Source organism: Choloepus didactylus, chromosome 1 (genome assembly GCF_015220235.1).
Source record: "Choloepus didactylus isolate mChoDid1 chromosome 1, mChoDid1.pri, whole genome shotgun sequence".
Classification (NCBI taxonomy): domain Eukaryota; kingdom Metazoa; phylum Chordata; class Mammalia; order Pilosa; family Megalonychidae; genus Choloepus; species Choloepus didactylus.
This window is the reverse complement of record NC_051307.1, coordinates 66,938,344-66,946,901: the sequence shown is the minus strand read 5'-3', so window position 1 is coordinate 66,946,901 and position 8,558 is coordinate 66,938,344.

Genomic DNA, 8,558 nt, shown 5'->3' with positions numbered 1-8,558 from the left:
TATGTAAAGAAGCTATGGTAAAAAAAGTAATTTCCTTCGGAAAAATCCCAAAATTACAATAGTAGCACATATAGAAAGAAAGATATGCAAGGAAAAATCAGCAAGCGTCTCTCCTAAATCATGTGTGACTCTATCACAAGATTCTAAGCAGGTAACTAGTAAAATTAAATTTACATATTTGAAGAATTTTGCTATTAATGTGAAATACAGTAAGACTGAAATCAGTGAGATCAATTAGGAAACTGTTAAGTAATACTGATAAGATGAAACAAGTTTTCTAGTTTTTGTAATATTGGAAAGCTATTTGACATTATTTGATTTTTCTGAGCCTGTTTTTCATTAGTATTGCCAACATTTAAGTATTTACAGTGATAATAGTAATAATGATAATGTGCATCATGTTGCTTGCCAATGATTGCTACAAATATTAGATGAGAAAATGGATGTGAAAGCATTGAGCACTGTGCCCAGATAGGACTTGAATCTGTTCATATCTTTCTTTCCCATCTACATTGGTCTAGGAGCATGAACAGGTGGAGGTGGATTTGAGTTTCCAGGATATGGTGTTTGTGATCATTTGAGGATCCAAGCAAAAGAGGGTAAAAGTGATAAACATCTATATCTTCTCTAGGGTAGTGCTTCACATAATTTTACATGTGTAAGAATTACCTGGAGAGTTTGTTAATCTACAGATTCAGAATGAGCTGTTCTGAAGTGGGCCCAGAGATTCTACATTTCTAATAACTCCCAGGTGACGCTGATGCTCTTGGTCCATGAACCACCTAGCAAAGCTCTAAGTAATGCCTCTAATTGTGTCTGTGTTCCTAGCAGGTGGACAGGTATGTTAAAAAAAAATTATTTAAATGCAGAAGATAACAGAATTAATATGCTGAAATGTTACTATGACTCATTTTGTAGATCAGGTTCTGTTTTACACACGCACACACAAATCAGCTTTTTCCTCTTCAAACTATAGCTAGCACACATACTAATTCTGTAATTTCTTTGCAGAATTTCATTTGAAGATGTGGGTGAAAGAACATTAACTGCCTGTTTTATTTACTTTTTCTTTATCACAGTCCCAAATCAAATATTTCAAAGTACTCTATCACCAACTACTCATGGACCCTAGCCACAGATTGGGCCCTGGCTTCTCTAGAAGAAAGGGACATCAGGTGCAATTTGAGGATGAGAAAATTTAAGGGTCAGAATTGGAAAACAAGATAATGTGGTCTGCCAATTTTTCGTAGACTTGCTCAACAGTATGAAATTTCATATAGGAAGACATGGTATGTATTCCCTGAGGGAACACAATTGCCTTTGTTGGCAATTATACAGATTTTTGGTGCACCTTTGACTCGGCATTGATTTAGAAGGAAGTATCTTACTATGGAACCCCTAAGGACACTTCATTTTAAGATTTTAAGTAATGACCAAGGTCATATCAAAACTTATTTTCTCAAGAACATTCAGCATACAGTTGTGGTGAAAAGACAAATTTCTGGAAATGTTTATACCTAGATTAAATATATTTTGTAGTGATAAAAACATAATTCTGAAGCAAAGTTAAGTCAAAACTGAAGCCTGGATTTCAAACAAAAGTCGATGACTCCTTAGAATTAACCCCAAAATTTCTTTACAATTTTTCTATATTTAAACATGTTCTAGTATTTGATATTTAATATTATTTTTTTCTGACTGTATCAGGGGAATCCTCAAAGGTATGAGGTGGAAATACAACATTCCTTGCTGAGTGGAGCACATTGGGAATACTTTGTTAAAGAGAATTAAACAAGAGCATATTACAGGCAATATAGGTAAAACCAAAATACATCCACATTTTCACTTCAGGATGGCCATTCTGTAGAAACGCTATAGTTTTGAGAAGCATTTTGTAAATCTCATCATTGTGTAAAAAGGGAACCTGATAATGCAGAGAATGACTATTAAGGTAACTAAGCATCTTCTGATGTCCACTAAGGTCATTTGAACTTAGTAGAATTTTATGAAAAAAATGTATTGCAAAATATAAAGGTTAAAAATCTCTTTTTCACCTTTATTTGTAATAAAGATTCAAAAGTAATCAGGGGAAAAGGAATTAAATATTTGGATTAAACAAAATGTACAAATTCTGAAAAAAAAGCCTTTATTTGTCTATTTCTTCATGCTTCATACATCCTTCTCTTTGTACAATGAAAACATTTATCATGGCAACTGGAGAATCACATGTAGTATCTCGGAGCTAAAATATTCTTTGTTTAAGAAATATTATGTTTACTATCTGAATATGTACAATACCACACTCAGAAGAGAAAATAGTTTACAGTTACAATATCATAAAAGTATTCAGTGCTTTCTGTTTAAATGTTTTTTCAATACATAATTCATTGGCAGTTAAACAATATATTTGATAGGAGCAATGAAGAAAGCCCTACTGTAATAAAAAAAAAAACCAAAGAATCTTAAGAAGTTTAACATGCTAGATGAATTATGACATCCTTTCAATAAGGAGTATAAATTTGTTTCTTAATAGGCTCAAATTATAGTTAAAGACATCAACACAATTCTAAACCAAAACAAAACAAAACAAAAAAATTACTCCAACATATACTATAAAATTGCTATTCCTTTTAACATGTTATTCAAGACTAAATTAAACCAATTTAAGCATAAATGACAAAGTTATGAACTCACCCAACCAAACTTCTAGAAGAAACAGGATAACTCTGAATTAAAGATGAATGAACCATGATCCAGAATGCCATAAGGAGATTCTTTCATTTATTTTTTGTTCGTCTTTTTGAATTATGTTCACTCTCTCATACTTCTGCTCTTAACAAGGCAGGGGAAACTGCCATGTGCATGTCAAGTTTTCCATCCTCTCTAGTTTCACACCACAGAGAAAAGGTAATCTCCTGTCTATTCTAAAGGAGGAGCCCTTACAGGAGCAGCCTGGCCATGGTGCTCTGTCCTTGGATTATTTAGCCATGATAAAGATTGGGGAACGGAAGCAAGAAAAGAATGGTCATGACAGCTAGCAGAATTGTGACATGATAGAGAGCTACAAGCCGGTGCCCAATATCTGTATACTCTAATTATGCAAAAAATAAACATTGAGTTCAAGTTCATCTTCCTTGAGTCAAATGAGTCCTGCTGTATTATAATACTGATTACATACCTCATATTCATTAATACCTGTATCTTGTTCACACAGATAATTCTTCCTTTGCCAGAAAAGATGTGTTCGCTACAGATGTGCACAATACGGCTTTGCAATAGCCAGGAGCCTGCTTCCATCAGCACTTCTATATATATTCTTTGCCATGCCCCAGGGGTGATTTATGACTCCACATTTCAAACTAAATGAATCATCAGTGTAGGCTAAATAATTGGGTGTGTCCTGCAAGAAGGACATTGAAAGAAGGATATTAGCAGCTAGGAAATATATCCCAAATCAGGGGCTGGGGAGGGGCTTTTATTTACATCCCTTGATTTATGAATCACCCAGAGACTCTATGTAACTGAGTTGGAAAGAAGAAAAGAAAATCAACCTCTGATGCTCTTTCATAAGCATTCCACTTTCATGTGGAGACATTTGCTCTTCTCCTTTTCCTTCTTTTCACCTTCTCCAGTTCTCCTTCTACTACCCTTCCTCCCTTCCCTCTTCCTCCTCCTTTTGCTCCTGTTGCTGCATTTCTCCCCCCCCCCCACCTTCTCCTTTTCCTCCTCCTCCTCCACTCTTCTTGATAATATTCATCAGGCATAATCCATGGAATAAACATATATATATATATATATATATATATATATATATATATATATATAATACCAGGACTTAAACTGAAGATGTGCTTAGGAATTAAATCTCAGACAAGTTAAATAACACCAAATAATATTGCTTAGAAACTGACATTTGTAATTTATAATTTATACATTTTTATAATTTATGATTTATACATTTATAATGTATAATTTATAATAAATTTATAAACATATTATATTTATATAATAAATATATATAAATATATAATATAACAAATACAATAAATTATAATTTATAATTTATACATTTATAATTGAAAGAATTATGTAAAACAGCTTTCTCACATAATTAATATATGAAATTACACAGAATAGTATTAAGTGCTTTAACCAAGTGCACTTGGTTAAGGGAAAGGGAAGAGCTGTCAGCAGTAGAGGTCTGTAATTACATGTTCATTCTGAGCAGTAGTGAAGAACATCTCAAGGAAGGATACTTTACTTACAATTATTCTAAGAACATTCCAGGGGGTATTCAGAAATAATTTGGAAAAGAAGGGATTATAATTAGTATAGTGCTATAGAAGGATATACTTTAAATCAAGGAATGTTTTTTTTAATCAATGTTTTATATTTGTTCAAATACATAATCATAATATAATTAAAATAACAATAATGAAATAATAAGATACTACCTTTGGCTAGAAAAGGTAATTAGAAGTCAGGTCATGTATCTAATTTAAATGTAAAGCATTTAAATGTAACTAAGTGTAATGTTAAAATCATAAAATTCAGCCTAAGTCACTATCTTTAAGTTCAGAGCCAGCATCCATGTGTGCCCTTCTGGGTCACAGAAGAGAAGAACACATCCTGCATGCACTCTGTCTCCAACCCCTAGATTCTTTGCTGAAAATAAACTGAAACCCAGATGTAGTCAGAAGCTGTTGGTTCTTGCCTGAAGTAAGCACTCCCGCTCTCCAGCTTTTAATAACAGCTGTCAAAATGCCCTTGGCCTATATACTTGCATGTATGGTGTGTGTATGAAGCCAAGGACACATACAGCAGTATGGCTCTGACACAGTGAAATCTCCTTGCCTGCCTTGGCCATATAATCTTGAACTTGAACTCAGTGTTTATTTTTTGCATAATTAGAGCATACACATATTGGGCACCAGCTTGTAGCTCTCTATCCTGTTACAATTCTGCTAGCTGTCATGGCCATTCTACTCTTGCTTCTGTTCCCCAATCTTTTACTATGGCTAAATAATCCAAGGACAGATTGGATTATCTGAGACATCATCACAAATATGAAATTGCAGTCAGTTTCAAGGGAAAGCACCCTCCCTTGCCCTTGAAGAAAAATAGACTCTCCAAACAGCAGAATCACTTTACTGAGTGTGGAAGATTCTTTCAATGACAACTTGTTTAATACATGTAGTGAGTTCCTGCTATAAACCTTAAAGGAATACAGACGTATCGACCAATTTCATTTGCCTAATCATAAGGATAACTTTAAAAGTATTTCCAGATAGACTAGTAATTAATATTGTGACTATTTTCTAACATTATCTCTCTCTATTAAATTTTTTTCTTTTAAAAACTGTCTATGAGGGGATTCTTTCACTTTCTGAGTAAGATACTGCCCCTATCCATGAATTGCTCAATAAAGTTGTGAGAAAAAAAAAAAAAAAAGGAAAGAAAAACTGTATCTATCTATGTGTTTTGAATTTTTAAAAACATGTCTTCCCATGATATTACTAAGTGTTCAATGATTCCTAGGATTGTTGTATGTTGTATTTTCAGTGTGGATGGTAATTTTCAGTTATGAAAAATGTGAGAATATCAGTATTTCTAAAGATTGTAAAATTATGTTGTTTTCCAAAAGAAAATGAAGGTTAGGTCTTATATAGATAAGTGATTAACAGCTACTATTATTTGTTGTATATCCATCAACACATTACTGTAAAACATGAGGAACTTAAAGTTGTATAACATTCTCCCATTACCTGCAATGAGCAATTATTTTAAAAAATATCAATTTCATGAAGTTGCTTTGAATCAATGAACATCAATGATGCAAAAACCTGAAATTTGGCATATTTAGCTTTTCCCTTAAAAAAATCATCTTTGCAAGAGTCTATAAATGAACCTAAAGGCCAAAACTTGCATAGCTTTAAGGTGAAGATTGAGCCATAATTACCTATTCTTTTAGATTTTAAATAAAAAAAAATTAAATATTAGATGACATTCAAAACTCTGTTTCTAAACCGGAACAAAAATCTTATCATTATGAAGCTTCTAGCTTTAGATAAATTGAATGCTATCAAATTGCATTGAGGAATCTCTATGAATCATTATTAGATGCCATTAAATAATGAGAATAAAATATTTCTTAGTATTTTTATTTTTTATGATTTTTGAGCATGGAAGAAAATTTAATCAGTAATTCCATTTTTTTTAAATGTTATATTTCTGTTTCTATCAGTATATTCCATCTATGTGTATTCACCTTAGCTTGAGTTTGTTTCATAACCACACTCTTAGCATCATATTTTTTAATTATTTTTCCTTTTTTCTAATTCCATTTACATATCAATACTTGCTTAGTTGTTATCTAAAAGTTAAAAAAGTAGAGATATAATAGTTATATTATTAAAGGGTCATGTAATAATATTATTTTATATTTATATTTTATAAACAATGGTAGAGTAATTAAAATAAATTATAAAGCTAATATTGTTACATGATAATAGTTGATACATACACACAACATTATGAATATCTGAGTCCATCTTCCCACTAAATGGAGTCTCTCCAAGAATTCTTTTGCTTTTTGATCTTTGAAATACAAAATATGTTTACTCCTCAATTGTTTCCACATTTCTAGCTACTATTTCTGCACAGATAGACCAGTTACACACAGAATCCATGTCACACATCTTCTCTTCATTTGTTTTCCACAGGATTTTCTCTCCAAACCCTGTAATTCTACTAATGAACAATCATTAAGTCACTCATTTGGATTTACTCATCCAAGAGCCTACATCATAAGAAATGTTAAATTAATGATGAGTCAGTTGAGATCTCTTTCTCTCTCTCATTCCTCACTCCCTCCTTTCTAGTCACTTGTCAAGGCATGCCAGTTTTCTTCCATAGAGATTTTGCATAACTATCTTTTACTTTTTTACATACCCACCCTCTTTTACTTTAATCAAAGCCACCATCAAATCATCTTTAGGCTATTTCAATTATCTTCTAATTGAATTCCCTCCCTCAAGATTCCTAGGGAGACAATCCATTGTATAAAGTGCTGCCTAATTAATCTTCCTAAATGGTATTTTGTCATGTCAGACCCTGTTCAAAAATCTTCATTGTATTTTCATAAAATAAAATTCTAATTAGTCAGTCCAAAACTCAAGGAGCTCACAAATATACTGCTACCTTGTTTCATTCAAAAACTACCTACTAAGTGTCAAGTATACACAATTTGCAATTCTAGGTAGTGGAGATATAGAAGCAATGTAGACAAAGTCCATACCCTGGTGGAAATAACATTTCAGTCAAGCCTTTCTGTTCAAGCACATCCTTGATCAGTCAATGCACTTTCCTGAGAATGCCTTCCACCACCTTTCCACACGTCCTTTATAGAGCAACTCCAGTCCTAACCTCTTATGATATCTTCTCTTGAATGAGAAAGTGTTCACTCCCCGTGCTCATTTTTCTATGAAGGGGAGAGAAATTATTTTCCCCTAGAATAAAAGGTTTTGACAGTGCATTATATCACTTTTTCCATAGCCCTTATCAAATCCTCATCATAAAAGGAAAAACCATTTACCTGATTGATGGTGATTTAGGGAAGACATGAACATGTGTAGTTCAACCCTTCTTGAGTTTTACTTTGGTAGGAGCAGTCTGTGTTCAAGTCACAATCCTCCTGTCCTTAGCTTTAGCTAGCCTGTTCCTGGAAGGGAAAAATATTTGCATTTTCTCAGCTCTGCCTGTTACCAAGTGGATATGTTCAATAAAGGGGAGTGGGGTAGGGTAAAACTAATAGTTTGATCTCCTTATGTCTGACCTTTTTGTCCATTTCTCTATTGGGTTAGAATTTAGAAGGGAAAGTCTGAATCTACCCACATGCATACACACATCCCCCAAAATCATAAGGCATTCTTTCTCAAATTTTATAACATAATCTATTATGGCCAAGTTACTTACCAATTTGAGTCTATTTTCTCATATAATGCTACCAATACTAATTACTACTGGTATTATTTATTGATCAAATGTTCTTACATGATTTTCCATCTGAATAATATTTCATATTAGCATATTTCATCCCTACAGACTAACAGAATGTCCTGTACTTAGAATTTATAGTTAATAGTAACATAATTTAGTTTTATGTTTTGTAGCTTAAGTGCTATAAAAATTGGAAAAGACAGCACTAATAAGTTCCAGAGTACCTGGGGATGCTCATGAATGTAGGGAAATTGACTTGAGGATTAAAGTATTTTTAAGATTTAAATAGATCATGAGTAGAAGGCAAATAATTTTGTATAAGAAAATTCATAGTAGGTAATAGTGCAATATGAAATAAAATGAAGAGAAGCATAGTATGTTTCTAGAAGTAAGGAGGTGGAAGAGAAAAGAAATAAAATAATAATTTTTATAATTAATGGGAAATAAATTTAGATAGTGCTATTACTCAATTTAAGACTAGGCTTAAAATTCAGCAGATTAATTTCAGATTGTATGGCACAAAGAAGTAGCGCTCATCAAATATTCCATGCATTCTTGTA